This window comes from Heterodontus francisci, chromosome 5, assembly GCF_036365525.1.
Source record: "Heterodontus francisci isolate sHetFra1 chromosome 5, sHetFra1.hap1, whole genome shotgun sequence".
NCBI lineage: Eukaryota > Metazoa > Chordata > Chondrichthyes > Heterodontiformes > Heterodontidae > Heterodontus > Heterodontus francisci.
Window position 1 is genome coordinate 176,665,984 of NC_090375.1, and position 12,356 is coordinate 176,678,339.

General features: G+C 43.1%; 1 protein-coding gene across 1 annotated transcript in view; it reads right to left on the reverse strand.

Annotated features, from left to right (window-relative positions):
• The window catches only part of LOC137370154 (antizyme inhibitor 1-like), a 45,354-nt gene extending 39,631 nt beyond the window's left edge, over positions 1 to 5,723 (reverse strand). The window contains exon 1 of the mRNA XM_068032397.1: positions 5,528 to 5,723. The gene's annotated coding sequence lies outside the window, so the exon portion shown is untranslated. The remainder of the gene's footprint in view (positions 1 to 5,527) is intronic.
• Positions 5,724 to 12,356: the final 6,633 nt, after the last annotated feature.

Sequence of the window (12,356 nt, forward strand, 5' to 3'; positions counted from 1 at the left end):
CTCACTGGCCTGTAATTACCTGGTTTATCCCTACTACCCTTCCTGAATAATTGTCTTTTTCATATTTTTTTTCTTCAAGACTTAGCAAGTATTCGGACAACGTATTCTTTTCTGTACTAGATCTCTAAAGAGTAAATCTCTATTTTTTCAGTTAACCAGTGTGTGCATGTGCATGAGGGGCTAAGGTAAAAGGGGAACTTTTATATTTCAATCTTTGTGTTTATGCTTTGCTTCATCACTGGTTAAGACTTGTTTTATAATAAACTGATAATTTTGTTTTTCATTAAAGAAACCTGGTTGCTGTCTTTTACTCTGGGATAAAAACAGAGTCGATGATTGACCATATCGGTAAGCGGGAAAAAATGTAAATGTATGTTGTGACCTGTAGAGAAGTGGAACGAGAATAAACATTGCTCTCGTCCTGCCTCAGTCATAGCAAAGTGAACTAACTGCAGTATTATGGGGAATAATTGGGGTTTGGGAGCAAATTGGATAGCTCTTTCAAAGAACTGGCATAGGCACAACAAGCAGGATGGGCTCCTTTTATGCTGAGAGATTCTACCTTTTTATTAAGTAAACAGAGGGTCTTTAGCACTAATTTATTACATCGCAATCTGTAGCCTCATGACCCCCACATAGCCCTAACTCCTCCATCACCAAACAAAATGACCAATCGTGGTTCACCGAGGAGTGAAGAGCATGCCAGAAGCAGCACTAAGCATGCCTGAAAGTGAGCTGCCAACCTAATGGAGCTACAACAAAGGACTACATGCACAAACAACTAACTGGATGAGAAGGTGGCTAAGTGAACATTCTCACCCTCAATGATGGCAGAGCACAGCACAAGGGGAAAAGGCAAGGTTGAAGCATTTTCAACCATCTTCAGCTAGGAGGAGTTACATAGAAACAGAAAATAGGAGCAGGAGGAGGCCATTCTGCCCTGCTCCGCCATTCAAAAAGATCATGGCTGATGGTTTAATTCAGTAACCATATCCCTTGATCCCTTTGGCATTAATATATCTATCTCCTTCTTGAATATGACTTGGCCTCCACTGCCTCTGTGGTAGAGAATTCTAGAGGTTCACCACCCTCTGAATCAAGAGATTTCTCATCTCAGTTCTAAATGACATACCCCATATCCTGAGACTGACCCCTGGTTCTGGACACCCCAGCCAACAGGAACATCCTCCCTGCATCTAGCAAATGACCAGACGAGCAATGGGTCTAGGGGTCTGTTACTATCCTCATCTGGTCTTATTCTAATAGGGTTTAATTTTAAACACACTGTTTTGAGCTTCCCCTTTGTGAATCCTTGTTCACAACTTTCCAATTATAAGGCAAAGAAATGAGTACAAACAGGCTTTCTTTGGTTTAAAGGAGATATGAAATTTATTAAACCTTAAACTTAAATTCTAATACGGTTCACGCCTACAGATAAATGACACGCCCACGCTAGCATGCACATGCAATATAAACATGCAGATAGGGACAGGAAAGAGCAGAAGAAGTGATAAGTAGAACAGCTTGAGGCAATGTCTTGTTACTGTTTCTTGAGCTCGCTGTTGCCCTTGATTGAAGATATGGTCTTGTGTTTCATTGGCACCCAGTAGTCTTCTTAAAACCTTGTCCACGTATGAAACCTTTCTCTGAGTTTTATGTGTTTTCACAAGATTCAGTTCCGTGGGAAAAGATGAAGGCAGGCAGGCAGACAGGAGAGGAGGTGTTCTCAATCCATGAGCACACTGTTTTGCGTTCCAATTCCTTTGTTGGGAGTGCAAATTCAAAAAAACTGTCAGGTTGCCCAGGTGAGTCATGTGACTAGCTCCTTATATGAAACAGTCTCTTCAAAATCTTTTGTTGTAAGTTGAAATTCTCTGCAACAGCCAGTTTGTCATGTGACTAAAACTGGTCTGACCACTTCTGTGTATAGGGGAAGGTTGGAGAGAGGCGATGATAGTTGATCTGCTGGCATAGTCCACAGGGTCAGCAATGGGGCAGGAAGGAAGTTGGCAAGATTAGTCCCCCAGCAAGCTTGCTGGGTGGGAAGGTCGAAGAGAGAAGATTGGAACAGTTGATTGTAAAGAGGTCATGATGAGTGACTCGATACGGTCCTTTGGAGGATGGTGAAAGGCACAGAAGGAAGTCATGGACTGATCCAAGAGGGAATCGAGCCTGAGATGGCAGCACAAAAATTGGAAGGTCAAAGAATAGCGAAGTATTTGGGTAGGGTTTTGGCTGTGGGGCAAGCAGAGTACTTGAAAGGGGAGAAATGAACAGAGGTGTGATGGAAGGAGAAAGGGCCTAAGAGGGGTAAAGAAAATGGGAAAGAAATGGCGTGGTTGCCAAAATGTGCATGGGAATGGGCACAGAGAAACCCAGGTTACAAAGACATGGTAAAGAATAGGATAATTTCCTGGTAGTAGTCAGGTACAAGACCAGGTAAAATATATATTTTTGTGCCGGTAAACAGCTGAATCTCACTGCTGACTGAAATACAATAGGCTACGAGAGTTATGGAGAACAATCAAATGATTATCACAACTAACTGTTGTTTGTGCAACTCTTCAACACTCTGTACACTGTGTTTCAGTCAGATGTGAGACAGAGATGTTCTAATAATGCCCAGCTGAGTATATTTGGTCATCAGGCTAAACCCTACCGGAGAGTCCATAAGAAAAAAAAGAAAAAACTGTCTCTCCTGGAACCATTCCTCTTTATCCTTATTCACATGTCACTTCAAGTGGCTTTTATTTGTATAGCTCAAAAGCTTCTTTGTACACACAACTGACGTTTGGAAGCCTAAAATCTATAACTCTATTGAATATTTTCCACTATTGAAAAGGACATTGTAAGAAAATTTCACTCATTGCCGGTAGATTTTGATTGAACTCCTAGTGTTAGCACTGGTATCCGACCATTTTAGAGTAAAGTTACTATTAACAGTAAACACTAGGAATCTCTTCAGAATAGTTTATTTTACTGGGTCCACATATAATCCCAATGGAGAAAATAGTTCAAAGGAATTCAAGTACTGTTCAGCTATTAATACATTTAAAATGGAATAAAGTCCTAATTATCAGCCTTCCTTTGATCTATGTTTGTAATTATGTGTGAACGGGACCAGTGGGAGTTACAGCTTCCAACAGCCTGGCACTGCTGGGTGAATATTATGCACACTTTAAACTTTATTGCTGCACTGTACAAAATTCACTCAAGAATAAAGGATAATGCACAGCAACTTTTAGGGCAGGAACTGAGGTTGAGTTTGGTGCTGTCTTTTTTTGGGTTGCTCGGTCAGGTGTTAGCGGCACTGAAAACCACTAAATTCACCAGGTGGACCCCCCCCCCCCACTTCCAACATTTCTTAGCGGTTCCACTGTACAGCTGCTTGCAATTTGTTAAACTATATATTACTACATAACAAATTAAGTAATTCTGAATTTAGAGTATACCATATGCTCAATCTTGACTGAATCCTCTTCACTATCAGGTTCATAATAAACCTCTAACTTAGCACTACTGGAGGTCATTTCTATTCTGACCTATCCATTTAACATTAACAAACTTCAAATAACACCCTTTGTATAGACTTGTGCGGGGGACGGAAAGAGAAGATCCCTTCTGACCATCATTGCTATTTTGCAGTCTTAAGTGACCAGGGGGAAATCCTATCTTCCTCGAAGGGTGCTGTATAGGGTATAACTGGATAAATTACATATTCCACTTAAACAGAAGTAGACGGGGGGGGGGGGGGGGGGCAGGGTGGTGGAGAGAAGAGAGATATGTGAACCAGACATTTTCCAAATTCAACACAAAAATTTTACAGCTTAAAATAAAAACTCACAATGTTACCTGAAACATTTACGAAAGCTCTGACCGACTTCACTCCTTGACAATGTTTAAAATCAGCTGTGGTCTGATTTGCTGCCCCGGCTGTCTGCACACTCCTGCATGCCCGGCTCCGGCTGTCCCCGTTTCACTCTCTATTTATTACCACAGGCGCAGCCGGCGCTATTGTCCACACGCAACAATAGCATCAATCTGGCCTGTGCTGGCCCCAACCGGAACATTACCACCACTGACTATTAAAAACAATAATAACCGGCACACACCTTCCACTTTCTCCTCGGACCGGCGCGCCTTTTTAAAACTAGAAACGGATGGGCGGAGGTAAATTAAAACCAACTACACAATTAAGTTGCATAATGTTTTGTTTCAGCTCACAGGAGCAGAACGCTATTTAAAAAAAGAACTATTTAACGGGACGGCAGTTTGTATTCGATCCCAAAGATGGTTTGATAGTGCACCGAGAGGGTATCTAAAGTTTTTAAAAAATAATATTAACGTCTCTATACATAATCTCAGAGTTCAAAAGTTGATGGGCGGCGGTGGAAATGATGTTAGATTTTCCCTCTCCAAGAAAGATCTGGCTACAATTCTTGGAAAGTTTCTTGTCGCCAAAACAAACACAACCGGAGTAGGAAAGTTATAATTAAAAAATGTAAAATACGCCTCAAAGTTTCCATTATTGTCGTTATTTTAGAACCACGTCAGAGTTTCCAGTTTTTTGATGCTTTGGATTACAAGGATGGATTTTGCTAGTTGCCAACTTGACAGCCCAGGGACCCGAAACCGGACGCGGCCCCTCTGTCAAAGGCCCGGGTGGCGGGGAAGAAGTTGAATTCTCACTGCCGAGCTGTCTTTGCTGCAAGTTTGGCGAACAGGTGTTGCGTCAACTTGCTCCTGCCACATGGACGGCGGCCATCATTGCGCCATTTGCTGATTATAACGTAGCTGACAGCACCTTTACCAGTACCAGAAACTCAAAAAAATAAAAGGAAACTACTGTGTGGCCCCTTTTAACTGAAAACATAAAACCGCGCCTCTTGGTTAGAAGCCCCTAGTTTGAACTGAGAATAGAAAATGTGCAGTGAAATGGTGTGTACGCCATTCCTTCATATCCACTACACGCCAATGTGGGGGAAAGAGCAGAATATGTAAACGTTGCGCAACTAAATAAGAAATTGTTTGCGAATTTCACAGTCCTGACGTCTTTTTTTCAAATTTCGAAATAGATTTCCGTTCGCAACCGTCACTTTCATTGAACACCAAGTCCAACTTCACGGCAGGCTGACATAATTTAATTGACAGCCTCTGTAGCCATACAAAAACGACAGGGGCTTTAGATTCCACCAATCGGCGTGCGGGAAGACCGGCAGGGGGCGGGGACTGTCGCGGAGGAGATTGGGATATCCCCGAACTCGCCTTCGAGCTGAGAATGAAGGCTGACAAGAAGCAGCTGTCTACACACAGATAGCTCTTCTCCCCTTCCCAAACAACACCGACTTCGCTCCTGATAATACCCTCACAGGACTAAGATATCGAGCTCACACGTTGGTTCAGACTCCCGATAACCACAACCGAGGCCTTTTTCCACACCAAACCCCATTCGACTCATTGAATGGACGATGTACAGATTTAAGAAACATGGCATCTGATGTTGTGGGGAAAAAAACAATGTACTCACGTGAGATAACGGCCCAAAAGATTTGGTAAAGCGTCTTCTCTTTTTCGGCGGAATTTTTAAAAAGTAATAGGGGGACCTACAAGAGAAAGACGACAACCGCCCTTTGCCATAAAAAGCTTGCTCCGGTCGAGTTGGAAGCAGCGACTCATACAACAGTTCACCAGCTGCAGACAGTGTATGAAAGGAGCAGCCGCCCGCTCGGCGCACGCTTTTATAGCTTCGGTCCGGAACCCGGATGCTGATGGCGCCGCCCCCACACCAAGGTCCTGGTTACCACAACAACCGCTCGAGCGGCAGGCGGTATAACGACGCCCGTAGCCCTCAGACAGCCCGTCCCGGACGGGAGGTGACTAATTCAACGGGAGCTTGTGCCAGTCTCTTTTGGAAGGTTTGGTACCGAGGGCAAAATTAATAAATCTGTCGGCATTTTCCTTCCTGGTCCAGTACCACGGCGTGCTTACGCCATCCCGTTTTCTATGTTGGTGTTTGGGGGCGGGGTAAGGTTGCTTCAGCTGGTATTTGTGGCTGTTTTATCTGTCACCTTGTTCTTTTTTTTCTCTCTCCTGTGTACCATTTGAGTTCAATAAAACGACAAATCGATCCTGGAATAACTGTGTGTATAAGTATATTTGTCTCCACCAAAGCAGACTTTAAATTAGCCTGAACTTTAGTAATTAAAAATGACTCACTTTAATTTGCATGTGTTACAATTTCATTTAGAGATAGTCCTCCACACACAGCTTCCTATAAAGTTATGGCAATTTTGTACGCCCGACTGTTCACGACAGCAGTAACTTAGGAAGCAATAGTTGAACGGCATTTTTTACTTTTCTTCTTTGGCCTCCTTGTCTCGAGAGACAATGGTTAAGCGCTTGGAGGTGGTCAGTGGTTTGTGGAGCAGCGCCTGAAGTGGCTATAAAGGCCAATATTAGAGTGACAGACTCTTCCACAGGTGCTGCAGAAAAAATTGTTTGTCACGGCTGTTACACAGTTGGCTCTCTCCTTGCGCTTCTGTCTTTTTTCCTGCCAACTGCTAAGTCTCTTCGATTAGCCACACTTTAGCCCCGCCTTTATGGCTGCCCGCCAGCTCTGGTGATCGCTGGCAACTGACTCCCACGACTTGTGATCAATATCACAGGATTTCAGGTCGCGTTTGCAGACGTCTTTAAAGCAGAGACATGGACGGCCGGTGGGTCTGATACCAGTGGCGAGCTCGCTGTACAATGTGTCTTTGGGGATCCTGCCATCTTCCATGCGGCTCACATGGCCAAGCCATCTCAAGCGCCGCTGACTCAGTAATGTGTATAAGCTGGGGATGTTGGCTGTCTCGAGGACTTCTGTGTTGGAGATACGGTCCTGCCACCTGATGCCAAGGATTCTCCGGAGGCAGCGAAGATGGAATGAATTGAGAAGTCGCTTTTGGCTGACATACGTTGTCCAGGCCTCGCTGCCATAGAGCAAGGTACTGAGGACACAGGCCTGAGGACACAAGCCTTTCCCATACGCTTGTTGATTTCTGCATCGAGAGACAGGTTACTGGTGATAGTTGAGCCTAGGTAGGTGAACTCTTGAACCACTTCCAGAGCGTGGTCGCCGATATTGATGGATAGAGCATTTCTGACGTCCTGTCCCATGATGTTCGTTTTCTTGAGGCTGATGGTTAGGCCAAATTTGTTGCAGGCAGCCGCAAACCTGTTGATGAGACTCTGCAGACACTCTTCAGTGTGAGATGTTAAAGCAGCATAGTCAGCAAAGAGGAGTTCCCTGATGAGGACTTTCCGTACTTTGGTCTTCGCTCTTAGATGGGCAAGGTTGAACAACCTGCCCCCTGATCTTGTGTGGAGGAATATTCCTTCTTCTGAAGACGAACGCGTGAGAGCAGCAGGGAGAAGAAAATCCCAAACAGTGTGGGTATGAGAACACAGCCCTGTTTCACGCCACTCAGGATAGGAAAGGGGTCTGATGAGGTGCCGCTATGCTGAATTGTGCCTTTCATATTGTCATGGAATGAGGTGATGATACTTAATAGCTTTGGTGGACATCCGATCTTTTCTCGTAGTCTGAAGAGACCACGTCTGCTGACGAGGTCAAAGGCTTTGGTGAGATGAATGAAAGCAATGTAGAGGAGCATCTGTTGTTCGCGGCATTTCTCCTGTATCTGATGAAGGGAGTACAGCATGTCAATGGTCGATCTCTCTGCACGAAAGCCACACTGTGCCTCAGGGTATACGCGCTCGGCTTGCTTCTGGAGCCTGTTTAAAGCGACTCGAGCAAAGACTTTCCCCACTATGCTGAGCAGGGAGATTCCACGGTAGTTGTTGCAGTCACCGCATTTTTTACTTTTACAGCTACTTTATTGTCTTAATTTTTAAGACAATAACTAGTCAATTTCTAAACTGTATCTATCCATATATCTGTGTATTTATATAAACTGTGTGAGCCATGGTGACCAAAGAGACTTGCTCTTTGTGGTTTTGTGTGTTGCCGCTTGTGATAGTCCAATCCTGGCAATCCTATTCTCAAAGCCCAGATGACCATGGCCGATCGCATTTATCACTTTTTTTTTGGTTTGTGGTGTGAAATTTGTAAACTTGGAATTTTGTAAAGGGCTCTTCTTAGCACTGTTGCCTCATTATGAATATTCCTGAATCAGGACACTTAAATTTGGTACTACAGTGTGGCCCCTTTTAACGGAAAATACAACCGCGCCTGGAACTGGGTATATAAAATGTGCAAGGAAATGTTGTGTATGCCATTCCTTCATATCCACTTCACGCCAATGTGACTTGCATTTAGTATTTTATATATTTAGGATTTAGCAACTTTAATAGCATGTATTTTCTGTTAATCCATAAGGAGACATTGGGAACATACGAATTAGGAGCAGGAGTAGGCCACTCAGCCCTTCGAGCCTGCTCCGCCATTCAATAAGTTCATGGCTGAACTGATTACTCCACATTTTCACATACCGCGCCCCCCATAACCTTCCACCCCTTGCTTATCAGGAATCTATTTCAAAAATATTCAAAGACTCCGCTTCCACCACCTTTTTGAGGAAGAGAGTTCCAAAGATTCACGACCCTCTGAGAGAAAAATATTCTCCTCAACTCTTGTCTTAAATGGGTGACCCCTTATTTTTAAACAGTGACCCCTAGTTCTCGATTCTCCCACAAGGGGAAACATCCTTTCCACATCCACCCTATCAAGACCCCTCAGGATCTTATATGTTTCAGTCAAGTCGCCACTTACTCTTCTAAATTCCAGCGGATACAAGCCTAGCCTGTCCAATCTTTCCTCATAGACAGCACACCCATTCCAGGTATTAGTGTAGTAAACCTTCTCTGTACTGCCTCCAACGCATTTACACCCTTCCTTCAATAAGGAGACCAGTACTGTACATAGTACTCCAAATGTGGTCTCACCAATGCCCTGTATTGCTGAAGCATAACCTCCCTATTTTTGAATTCAGTTCCCCTCATGATAAACAATAATATTCTATTAGCTTTCCTAATTACATGCTGTACCTGCATACTAACTTTTTGCGATTCATGCACTAGGACACCCAGATCCCACTGCATCTCAGAGCTCTGCAATCTCTCACCATTTGAATAATATGTTTCTTTTTTTTATTCTTCCTGCCAAAGTGAACAATTTCCCACTTTCCCACATTATGCTCCATTTGCCAGGTCTTTGCCCACTCACTTAACCTATCTATATCCCTTTGTAGCCCCCTTATGTCCTCGTCACAAGTTACTTTCCGACCTTTCTTTTGTGTCATCAGCATATTTAGCAACCATCCCTTTGGTCCCTTCATCCAAGTCATTTATACAAATTGTAAAAAGTTGAAGCCCCAGCCCAGATCACTGTGGCACACTACTCGTTACATCTTGCCAACCAGAAAAAGACCCATTTATGCCTACTCTCTGTTTCTTGTTAGCTAGCCAATCTTCTAGCACACAATAAGAGCTCAGGGTATTGGGGGTAATGTGTTCACATGGATTGAAGATTGGCTAACACACAGAAGGCAGAGAGTCGGGATCAGTGGGTCTTTTTCAGGTTGGAAAGCTGTAACTAGTGGGGTGCCACAAGGATCAGTCCTAGGGCCTCAACTATTTACTATCTATATCAATGACTTAGAGGAAGGGACAGAGTGTAGAGTGTATTGTATCCAGATTTGTTGACAATACAAAATAGGTGGGAAGGCATGTTGTGATGAGGACACAAAGAATCTGCAAAGGGATATAGAGAGGTTAAGTGAGTGGGCAAAAACTTGGCAGATGGAGTTCAATGTGGGAAAGTGTGAGGTCATCCACTTTGGTAGGAACAATAAAAAGGCAGATTATTATTTAGATGGAGAAAGACTACAAAATACTGCAGTACAGAGGGATCTGGGTGTTCTTGTACATGAAACACAAAAAGTTAGCATGCAGGTGCAGCAAGTAATTAGGAAGGCAAATGGAATTTTGGCCTTTATTGCTAGGGGGTTAGACTTTAAAAACAGGGAAGTCTTGTTACAACTGTACAAGGTGTTGGTGAGGTCACACCTGGAGTACTGCGTACAGTTTTGGTCTCAGTATTTAAGGAAGGATATACTAGCATTGGAGGCAGTTCAGAAAAGGTTCACGAAGCTGATTCCTGGGATGAAGGAGTTGTCTTCTCAAGAATAGCTAAACAGGTTAGGCCTTTATTCATTGGAGTTTAGAAGAATGAGAGGTGATCTTATTGAAACATATAAGATTTTAAGGGGGCTTGACAGGGTAGATGTTGATAATATGTTTCCACTGGTGGGGGAATCTCAAACTAGGGGACACAGTTACAGAATAAGGGGGCACACATTTAAAAATGAGATGCGAAGGAATTTCTTCTCTGAGGGTGGTGAATCTCTGGAATTCTTTGCCTCAGAGAGTTGTGGAGGCTAGGTCACTAAATGTATTTAAGGAGGAGGTAGATAGATTTTTGAAATCTCGGGGAGTCGAGGGGTATGCGGAGCAGGCCCCAAAGAGGAGTTGAGGCTGGGGACAGATCAGCCATGATCTTATTGAATGGCGAGGCAGGCTTGAGGGGCTGAATGGCCTACTCCTGCTCCTATTTCTTATGTTCTTCTGTTCTATGCATGCCAGTATGTTTTCCGTACACCATGAGCTTTTATTTTCTGCAATAACCTTTGATGTGGCACCTTATCAAATGCCTTCTGGAAATCTAAGTACAATACATCCACCGGTTCCCCTTTATCCGCAGCACATGTAACTCCCTCAAAGAACTCCAATAAATTGGTTAAACATGATTTCCCTTTCACAAAACCATGTTGACTCTGCCTGATTACCTTGAATTTTTCTAAATGCCCTGCTATAACGTCTTTAATAATAGCTTCTAACATTTTCCCCAAGACAGACGTTAAGCTAACTGGCCTGTAGTTTCCTGCTTTCTATCTCCCTCTCTTTGAATAAAGGAGTTACGTTCGCTATGTGGTAGTCCCGTGTTAACAATCCAAATAAAAGAAATCTTACAAAAGTATCTGATTTTCAATAGGGCATAACTAATAAAACCCAAATCATAAGAAGACGAAGGAAACATCAAATTAAAGTCTTACTTCTTGTATCCACTACACATTTCATTCCCTGCAGTGCCCACCCAATGTAGATTGCAGAAGGCCTCAAGCAAGCTCCTTCTCCAAGGTGTGGACGAAACTGGAAGAGAGGCAGGCAACAAGAGCCACCGCCCCCCAAAGGCTGTGTCTAGTCTGGACCTGGATGGCCTCCAGTATGCTAATTTAGTAGGAAAATATATTTAAAATTTGTCTATGGCTGTTGAAGTTCACCATGGGTACCCTTTCCCCTCACAGAAAACAATGAACTTGGCTACCCCCACACTAATGGGTCTTACTAAAGATATTCTTCCTGGAGCCCACTTGTTCCTAGTCATTAGAAGCAATGGACATTGCTTGAAGTACTGATGAAAAGGTCACTGTGTAAGGTCGTCCCACCATAGTGAACCAAGGGGCTGGAACCTGTGTAAAACCCCTGGGGCTATATGCACCAAAATATTTTTTACTATGTAATGCCAATGTACATTGCATTTAAAATGGATTGGCAAGAATTGTAAGGCACTTCATGTTTTTCTGTATCGAAGAAATCTGATCTCTCTTGTACTTTCTGAAATGTGAAATTTGAACTGTTTTGTGATGTATTTTTGCAAATTTTTGTGAATAAAGTATATTTTTGGAAAAAAAAATGATCCGGGGAGGGGTGGGGGGTTGGTGGAAGGGGAAAGGATATCAGCTGATGATGTCCAGACTGATTCATATTGAAGAGAGAAAGGGGTGATGTGCTTTTTAATTGCAACTACCTGATACAGTTTTAGAGTACAAGATTTACAGAGCTGTATATCCGTTTAATGTGACCATGTGAACAGGAGTGGACAGTTCAGCCCCTCAAGCCTGTTCCACCATTCAATTAGATCATGGCTGATTTGTACCTCAACTCCATCTATCCAACTTCAATCTGTATTCCTTAATATCCTTATCTAACAAAAATCTATCAATCTCAGTTTTGAAATTTTCAATTGACCTAGCTTCAACAGCTTTTTTGGGGAAGAGAGTTCCAGATTTCCACTACCCTTAGTGTGAAGAGGTGCTTCCTGAAATCACCCTTCAATGGTTTACCTTTAAGGTTATCCCCTTGCTCTGGCCAGTCCCACCAGAGGAAATAGTTTCTCTTTATCTACCCTATCAAATTCTTTAATCATCTTAAACACTTCAATTAGATCACTCCTTAATATTCTATATTCAAGGAATACAAACCTAGTCTGTGCAACCCTGTCCTTATAACTT